Source organism: Oncorhynchus tshawytscha, linkage group LG03, assembly GCF_018296145.1.
Source record: "Oncorhynchus tshawytscha isolate Ot180627B linkage group LG03, Otsh_v2.0, whole genome shotgun sequence".
Classification (NCBI taxonomy): Eukaryota; Metazoa; Chordata; class Actinopteri; order Salmoniformes; family Salmonidae; genus Oncorhynchus; species Oncorhynchus tshawytscha.
The window spans coordinates 17951266-17961162 of NC_056431.1; positions in this window are offsets into that span (position 1 = coordinate 17951266).

Below are 9897 nucleotides of genomic sequence, written 5' to 3' on the forward strand. Positions count from 1 at the left end.
TCAGCAAGCCATGACACCCACCATCTCAGATTGTTCTGAAATCATTTCTGTAGTAAACAGATAAGATTAGCATTCCTTCGACATTATTTTGTTGAAATATAATTTGATATTTGAAAAATGTAGCTAATTGATTACACTAGAGGCGCACCTTTGGTTTTAGACAGAATTTGTATTTTTAAATGCAGTCGGATAAACACTCCAAACAGCCTACCCGACACTTGGAAGCGTCCACATGGTCCTAAAGCACACCGTTGCCTTGTTTTGTATCACATTCCAATGATAAAACTGGTGGGGACAAAAATGCAATTTCAGCATGGGGGACACACACGTAAGTTGCGCCCTGGTGCAAGTTGTGACCCTGTATTAAACCCAAATTGTAAATTGATAGGATTCGTGTAGGCCGTCATTGTAAATAAGAATTTGTTCTTAACTGACTTGCTTAGTTAAATAAAGGTTACATTTAAAAAAATATATAATATTCAATAAATATAGTACCTAACAACTAATTTGGACCAACTTTTTTTGATTATTTATTTGGAGTCCTCGTCTAACTCATTGTTAGAAAAAAGTTTGGTCCAACAAGGATGATAGGTACTATATTTATTGAATATTATATGAATTATATAAATTAAGATGGCCAAATTAAGATCAAATTATATTTCAACGAAATAATGTTGAAGGAATGCTAATCTTACCTGTTTCTAACAACAGAAACCATTTCAGAACAATCTGAGATGATGATGTGTGTCGAAATCCTCTTTCTTGTGCTTTTTGAGGTGGAATGACGCGACAGCAACAATGAGGCGTGTGTGTGTGTGCCGATGAATGAATGGGAAAATATAACAGCAATAAAGCAATCTAACTTTTCAATGCTAGGAGGTCAGTGGGTTTGTGTTATAAAGTGCTACTGTGTCTTTTCTTGTGACTAGGAACTGATAAGAGATCAGTGTTCCGGGTGTGAAAAGCCACTGAACTCCCATAGTATCAGATCACACCTGAACGAACTAAATCCAGCGATCGGATTGCGCTCTCAAGACCTGCTTTCGACACGCACTGAATGAGAGCGATTAAGCTATTCAGGATTGTTTTATATAGTTGGGTGCTATGAAATACATTGGTCCTTTGAGACCTTATGAAAGGTGCTGTGTAAATACAATATATTGATATTCCTGGTTACATAAGGTAAACTATTATTATGTTATGCTATACTGCAGGTTTTTTAGCATATGTTAAATATTTGCAAACTTTTTTCTCTAACTTTGTATACACTGAGTGTACAAAACATTAAGGACAACTGCCCTTTCCATGACTGACCAGGTGACTCCAGTTGAAAGCTACACTACATGGCCAAAAGTATGTGGACATCCCTTCAAATTAGTGGATTCGACTATTTCAGCCACACCTGTTGTTGACAGGTGTATAAAATCGAGCACATCGCCATGCAATCTCCATAGACAAACATTGGCAATAGAATGGCCTGTATTGAAGAGCTCAGTGACTTTCAACGTGGCACCGTCATAGTATGCCACCTTTCCAACAAATTTCTGCCATGCTAGAGCTGCCAAGGTCAACTGTAAGTGCTGTTATTGTGAAGTGGAAACGTCTAGGAGCAACAACGTCTCAGCCGCGAAGTGGTAGGCCACACAAGCTCACAGAAAGGGACCTTCGAGTGCTGAAACGCGTAGCATGTAAAAATCGTCTGTCCTTATGTGCAACCCTCACTACCGAGTTCCAAACTGCCTCTGGAAGCAACTTCAGCCAACTGTTCATTGGGAGCTTCATGAAATGAGTTTCCATGGCCAAGCAGCCGCACACAAGCCTAAGATTACCATGCGCAATGCCAAGCGTCGGCTGTAGTGGTGTAAAGCTCGCCGCTATTAGACTCTGGAGCAGTGGAAACGCGTTCTCTGGAGTGATGAATCACGCTTCACCATCTGGCAGTCCAATGGACGAATCTGGGTTTAGTGGATTCCAGGAGGACGCTACCTGCCCCAATGCATAGTGTCAACTGTAAAGTTTGGTGGAGGAGGGATAATGGTCTGGGCCTGTTTTTCATGGTTCGGGCTGCTAAGCCCCTTAGTTCCAGTGAAGGGAAAACTTAACGCTACAGCATACAATGACATTCTAGACAATTCTGTCCTTCCAACTTTGTGGCAACAGTTTGGGGAAGGCCCTTTCCTGTTTAAGCATGACAATGCCCCTGTGCACAAAGCGAGGTCCATACAGAAATGGTTTGACAAGATCGGTGTGGAAGAACTTGACTGGCCTGCACAGAGCCCTGACCTCGGGAGTGGCTTCGGGACATGTCTCTGAATGTCCTTGAGTGGCCCAGCCAGAGCCCGGACTTGAACCCGATCGAACATCTCTGGAGAGAGCTGAAAACAGCTGTGCAACAACGCTCCCCATCCAACCTGACAGAGCTTGAGAGGATCTGCAGAGAAGAATGGGAGAAACTTCCCAAATACAGGTGTGTCAAGCTTGTAGCGTCATAGCCAAGAAGACTCAAGGCTGTAATCGCTGCAAAAGTTGCTTCAACAAAGTACTGAGTAAAGGGTCTGAATACTTTTTTATTTTTAATACATTTACAAAAATGTCTAAAAATCCGTTTTTGCTTTGTCATTATAGGGTATTGTGTGTAGATTGATAAAGAAGAAAAAAACAATTTAATACATTTTTGAATAAGGCTGTATGTAACAAGACATTTTGAAAAAGTCAAGGGGTCTGAATACTTTCTGAATGCACTTTATTCTGGATTTTAAAAAAAAAGTATTATCTCTGAATGAAATTAATAACTGTTTTTAGAAAACAATACATTTTCCAAATCTGTTGTAGTTGGCAACCCTAATGTGTATGTTTGGACTTGTTCTTTTCACTGGTGTGTTTGGCTGTGAGGACATAAAGACACCCCACTGTGACCCACTTTCCAGCCAGTCTTTGATACTTGTCTCCCTTCCACTTATTTCTGCTCCACTTGGCCAGTGTGTGTCGGGGACTGGTTTTTGAATATCTGTGTGTGGGAATGATTTTGTGTGTGTGTGTGTGTGTGTGTATTTGATGGTGGTTAACAGTTCTTCACTGCTCAAGCTGTGAGGGGTATTGTGTACGTGTTAACTGGTTAGGCTCTGACAACAAGTGAGTGAAAGTTGTGAATTGCTGCTGAGTGTGTGAGATGGACAGTTAGTGCTAAATTGTGGATTGGTGAGTGACAATGCTAAGTAGGTCATGTTAATTACACATCAGGGCTAGTTGTATTGACCATTAGGCTTAATTGAGTGAATGAGTGTGTTCAATAAGTGCATTTGAAGTGTAAACGGTTCAAATCAAGTGTGTTATGTATTTTGATGTAAGTATGGGGCCATGTTTCATATAGCCCATTTTATCCACATCCTTGGCCCTTGATCAAGCTCCCCAGAGACACTTACAATTAGCCTCCAGTGAACCGCCAAAGACAGATCATTTTTGTTGGCCCCTTTCATGTAATTTAGTATTAACATCAGTGATAACCTCTTCCAGAGAGGAGGACCGCTAGCGATGTTAGAGTTCTTACAATAGTTAGCATGTTCCTTTTTCAGGGACATTTATGGCCTGTATGATGTTAGCATTAGCCACTTCCAGCTAAGAATTGGTCTTCAATCACTATTACTGCTGAATATAGTTACACAGAGGAGCGTCTGAGCTGTGGTTTCCTCTGAAGAGGCTGCTCGGCCATCGCGCCCTCTACCTCTGTCTGTCTGTCTGGCACAGGACCCCTACGTTTCCACACACATATGCACGCACACAGCTGCTGTAAACATGTCTCTGTGAGCACCAACATGCCGAAGCGGTCTGGAAACCACTTCCTCCCCGCGGCTCGACACATTTTACTAATTTACTTTGAACTCAAAGGAAGCAGAGAAAAGCACTTTCACTGGAAAGGGGGCTGAATGAAGTGTATGTGTGTGTGTGTGTGTGTATATGTCTGTCTGCAAATGCATGTTTTGAATGAATGAATATTAAATTAGGGAAATTAGGTGTATGTATGTAATGTATGTATGTGTGTGTGTGTGGGGGTGTGCTGGCAGAGCAAATGGTGTGATGTGATTGCCATACAGTACCAGTCAAAAGTTTGGACGCACCTGAATTCTCAATAAATCAGACAGTGTCACCAACAAAGAACCATCATACCTCCTCCTCCGTGCTTCAAGGTGGGAACCACACATGCAGAGATCATCTGTTCACCAACTCTGCGTCTCACAAAGGCACGGAAGTTGGAACCATAAATCTCCAATTTGGAATCATCAGACCAAAGGACAGATTTCTACCTGTCTATTGTCCGTTGCTCGTGTTTCTTGGCCCAAGCAAGTCTCTTCTTCTTATTGGTGTACTTTAGTAGTGGTTTCTTTGCATCAGTTTGACCATGAAGGCCTCATTCAAGCGGTTTCCTCTGAACAGTTTATGTTGAGATGTGTCTGTTACTTGAACTCTGTGAAGCATTTATTTGGGCTGCAATCTGAGATGCAGTTAATTGCCGATTTCTGAGGCTGTTAACTCTAATGAACTTATCCTCTGCAGCAGAGGTAACTCTGCGTCTTCCTTTCCTGTTGCGATCCTCATGAGAGCCAGTTTCATCATAGCGCTTGATGTTTTTTGCGACTGCACTTGAAGAAACTTTCAAAGTTCTTGAAATGCCTGTATTGACTGACCTTTATGTCTCAAAGTAATGATGGACTGTCATTTCTCTTTGCTTATTTGAGCTGTTCTTGACATAGTATGGACTTGGTATTTTACCGAATAGAGCTATCTTCTGTATACCAACCCTACCTTGTGGCACACCCTGACCATAGAGAGCCATTGTTTCTCTATGGTATAGTAGGTCAGGGTGTGAATAGAGGGTGATCTAGTATTTCTATGTCTATGTTGTGTTCTAGTTTCTTTCCTATGTGGGTGTTTTGTATGATTCCTAATTAGAGGCAGCTGGTAATCGTTGTCTCTAATTGGGGATAATATTTAAGTCATTATTTTTCCCACCTGTGTTTGTGGGATCTTGTTTATGTTTAGTTTAGCCTGTTAGCACTTCATTGACTTCAAGTTTCGGTCTTTCTTTATTGTTTTTTGCACGTTTCACTAAGTAAATATGTGGCAACCATATCACGCTGCACCTTGGTCCGATGATTCTAACAATCTTGTCCCAACACAACTAATTGGCTCAAACGCATTAAGAAGGAAATAAATTACACAAATTAACTTTTAACAAGACACACCTGTTAATTGAAAGGTGACTACCTCATGAAGCTGGTTGAGAGAATGCCAAGAGTGTGCAAAGCTGTCATCAAGGCAAAGGGTGGCTACTTTGAAGAATCTCAAATATAAATAAATTTTTTTATTTGTTTAACACTCTTTTGGTTACTACATGATTCCATATGTGTTATTTCATAGTTTTGATGTCTTCAATATTATTCTACAAAGTAGAAAATAGTAAAAAAATAAAGATAAACCCTTGAATGAATAGGTGTGTCTAAACTTTTGACTGGTACTGTATGTCAGATGTCTGATAGTTATTATGAGTCAGATAATACTTCATTAGGTAAAATATTGTGTTTATTATCTGTGGTAATGAGTTGCAGCTATAATTACACTCATATTGTGTGTAATCAAATTAAATATGTTTAATTAAGCCAAGAGGGTGACCGTACTTGCTTCTCCTAGCCCCCTTCACCAAACATACACACTCACTCTCTGAGCGTAATCTCACCAGCCCCTCTCTGATTGGGCCTCGTTCTACAAATATTTAGAAGAAGTGGAAGAGTCCATCGTCCATCTGTCGCCAAGGAGACAGATGGGTACCATCCGTCAGCAGAGTGACCCTGTCCGGAGCGCCGGACGCCCGGATCCTCAGATTGGATCAATCACACACGCCCCCATTCTGTAACGGGGTGTTGATTTAGCCCCCAAACAACCCTGGAGTGATCTCCTGGTCACCTCTGGTAACCTCTGCATAATGGCCACTCAGAGGTCATAGATGGGCAGGGAGAGAGGACTTATGGAGCAGACACAGGTACACCCTTACATTAGCACATTCACACACACACCCTTTCTCCTTACAATGTTCCTCCCTTTCCTTCAGGGCTATAGATCTCCAGCCCGCCTTCCCCTCTACTTCTTCCACTCTACCTTTTCCATTACTGCTTCATCATGGTGACCTCTGGACCAGACATAGGCTCTACTCTCAACCCCCAACTCCCCTTCTCTTCACTCCCCCTCTCCTCCCAACTTCCCCTCCCCCCACCCCACCACATAAGAGAGCCATTATACAGCTATATTAAAGGAGAAAGAGGGGAGGAGCGGATGGGACCAGTGGCAGAGGGAGGAGATGAGGGGAGAGCTGGAAAGAATAGATGGAGAGGAGGCAGGTAGCAGGAGAGGAGGAAATTCTCTCTCTCTCTCTCTCTCTCTCTATATATATATATATGAGAGAGAGAGGTGTTTTTTCAAAAAACACAACCACAAAACAGAAGACTGTTAAGAAGAAATGTCATTTGGAAAAGCCCATACAATTCCAAGGAATATATTGAATGAGAAAGTAATACATAAGAAGAGCAACAGCTACCTCAGGGGGTTAGGCTCCAGCCTGCCTCTCCTACCCCTCTTCTGTCTATACTCTAGTCATGTGACCTCATCCACTAGCTCACTTCCTGCCAGACAGGTCCTTATCTGACCTTTGACCTGTGATGAGCAGAGATAGACGAGTCTGTCCACTTTCAGCCAAATCCCAACAAATCACTGACTGTGTCTGAGGCCTGATGAGCTCTCTCACCAAACAGTCAGTTAGCATGCTACCTAGTGTCCTGGCATTTTTTCATGTTTTCAAACAACTTTATTTTTCCTAGCTATGCACACAAAAATGGGATAGTTTTGAACAGACTATATGATGAGCCTAAATTCAACTTGAGCTCTCTTTACGAGCCAAAATAAAACTTGTTGATCTTGCTTGGGGAGACACCACTCCCGAGCATGGGTGAGTGGAAGTGTGGTGGGGGAGAATGAGAAGTCGAGAGGTAGAGAGAGGGAGTGTGTGATCCTCTGTAATTTGTCCAGGGCTAGCATTTAGCCTATAATTACAACCCCCACCTCCTATGCCCTCATGCCGAGTTACAGTCTTGGACAGAGTACCGGATGTGACTGCCACTCTCTTACTAACACTAAGAGATGACTCAGTTACTACAATGTTATTGGTATTTCTGACTTACCCTGGAAATCGGGCTATTGTGTATGATTGAATATTGTCCCAAACTTACAACAGAAGCTTGCAGTGGCAATATGTGTGTGTCAGTCCCAATCTCTCCTGTTGATTCTTTAGTCAGTGGACAATCCAAGACAAACAGGTGTAGACTCCCTGAATACCTTTTTAAAGGAGCCTGACACAGACAGCCTCTGTCTAAAAACACCTTCCCCTACCTGAGTCACACCCTCAGAGAGGCTTACCTAACACACACACACTCTTTACTAGGTTTCTGACCTGAAAGGGCCTCTTATGATAGGAAGGAACCCTTGCCTAACCCTCAGTCCATCACCACTGGCTAATAACACAGGAAATCAGGAGCAGCGCTACCCTACAATCATTAACATGAATCACAGCTATACACACTGTCTCTGTCTCTGTCACTCACTCACTCACACAACAAAACAAGACTCCCATCAGAGGAGGCTGGTGGGAGGAGCTATAGGAGGACTGGCTCATTGTAACGACTGGAATGGAATAAATGTATCAGACTCAAATATATGGTTTCCATATGTTTGATGTGTTTGATACCGTTCCATGATTCCATTACAGCCGTTACAATGAGCCCATACTCCTATAGCTCCTACCACCAGCCTCTACTGACTCCCAGATATAACTCCCAGATATACACCACCCCAAAAGCAAACCTCCCACACTGACCATAACAAAAATGTTGCACCTGAGATCTGGTAGTTCGTCATGCTGCCTCTCTGAGACATGTGTTGTCTATCATAGATGAAACACTGGGGACTGAATGTATGGTCTTTGAGCACACGCTCAGAGTGTTATTGAAATAGAAATTATCAGGGTCAAGGGTCGTCCCCATAATGCCCTGATAAAATGTGTCATAAGGTCATAGCCAACCAATCAGGAGTGTGACAAACACACAGATACACACACACACACACATACACAATACTAGACCATCCAAACCCGTAAAATCCCAACTAGCTCTCACAGTCTCATGTCAGAATTAGACATTCATCCATGTTTCCAAATGTTGAAGCTGTTGCAAACGTTACATTTCAAAGTGTTTATTGAGGTTAAGTTTAGACATTAACTCTGAAATCTTAAGGTTAGGCATTAACTCTGAATGGTTAAGGTAAGGCTTACGGTTTGGGATAGGCTTAAAACCAAAATCTCAAAAACAACCTTCTATCACTGAATTGGAACTTGCAACCTTTGGAATCAGAGGCAGATTCTTACACCCGTCTGCCATCCCTGTCCACAACACTCTAGCAAAACCTAAACCTACTTGAAGATAACAGCGCTCACTGTTGCCCCTAGTGGCCAATTTCCCCGACATCCTCAGAGATGGATTGACATCGAATACTGACTTGTATCATGGGTGACCTGGCTGTAAAATCTTCTGTTTCAATCAGAGATGGTTACCCCTACAACCTACCTCCCAACCCCATAGCCTCATAACCCTGTTGTGAAAACATGCTAACTGATGACCTTTGACTTGTGACTGTTGAACTGTGGTGTATCGACTAAAAGTTTAGCAGGAGGAGTGTCCGTATGACCTGGGTCATACCTGGGTCTGATAACATAGAGGCTGGGAGGGCAAAGACTGCATAGTCATAGAACCATATAGGCAAACACACACGTACGCACACATTATATTCAGCCACCTAGGAAGGCAATGGATGATGGATAAGGACTGCCCCCTCTACCACCAAACAACACATAGTGACCAAAGCCACACTGCTACAATAAGGTGACACAGACACACAGACAGAAAGCGAGACGGAGAGGCCGAGGGGGTTTCTGGGTGACAGAAGGGTGTTCAACAGCTGAAGGTACAGATTCTAATAGATTCACACAAGAGAGAACACAGACAGACAGACAGACAGACAGACAGACAGACAGACAGACAGACAGACAGACAGACAGACAGACAGACAGACAGACAGACAGACAGACAGACAGACAGACAGACAGACAGACAGACAGACAGACATTTGATCTCATTTTGACAACACCATTGTCACAGAAACTGACTCTATAGAGTACAACTCACAACGCCTGTAGATAGTCAATCAAAGCCTCTATTTTTGCCAAGTCTATGAAAAAGCCAGGATATCATGAAGGCAGGTTTAAAGCAAACAGTGTTTATTTGCGACGCACACAATGCAATGACACTTTTATCACTCAGTGCCAAATGCTTTGCTGACATACGGCCATAACTCCATAATGTTATCACTCATTCAATTATTAGACTGACGGTGGTAGTCACTGGAACGCTGTCAATGGAGAGATGGTGAACACAAGTCCAACTGCTTGGCTTCAGCGTTTGACTGCCAACTGTGACATGTCAATGCGAGAATGATGGTTTAACTGTTTGAGTTGAATAGTTTGAGTGTGAAGAATGGAAAGTGTTTATCTGAGTGAAAATGTGTGAGCATGTTTGGCTTTGTAAGGGAGACTTTTATTGGGCCTCCTTGTTTTGTGTCTTTTCCTGAATAGACACAAGAACGAAACCTGTCACCCATCATATACATACCGTATGAGTGAAGGGGAGATTCTCAAAGAGAGGGTAAGAAAATAGGTGCTAGTCTTATGACTACACAATGTCCATGTGTAGGAATGTTGGAGGATATGTGGGTCCTGTCCTTGTGCTTCTCTCAGTGTGTGTG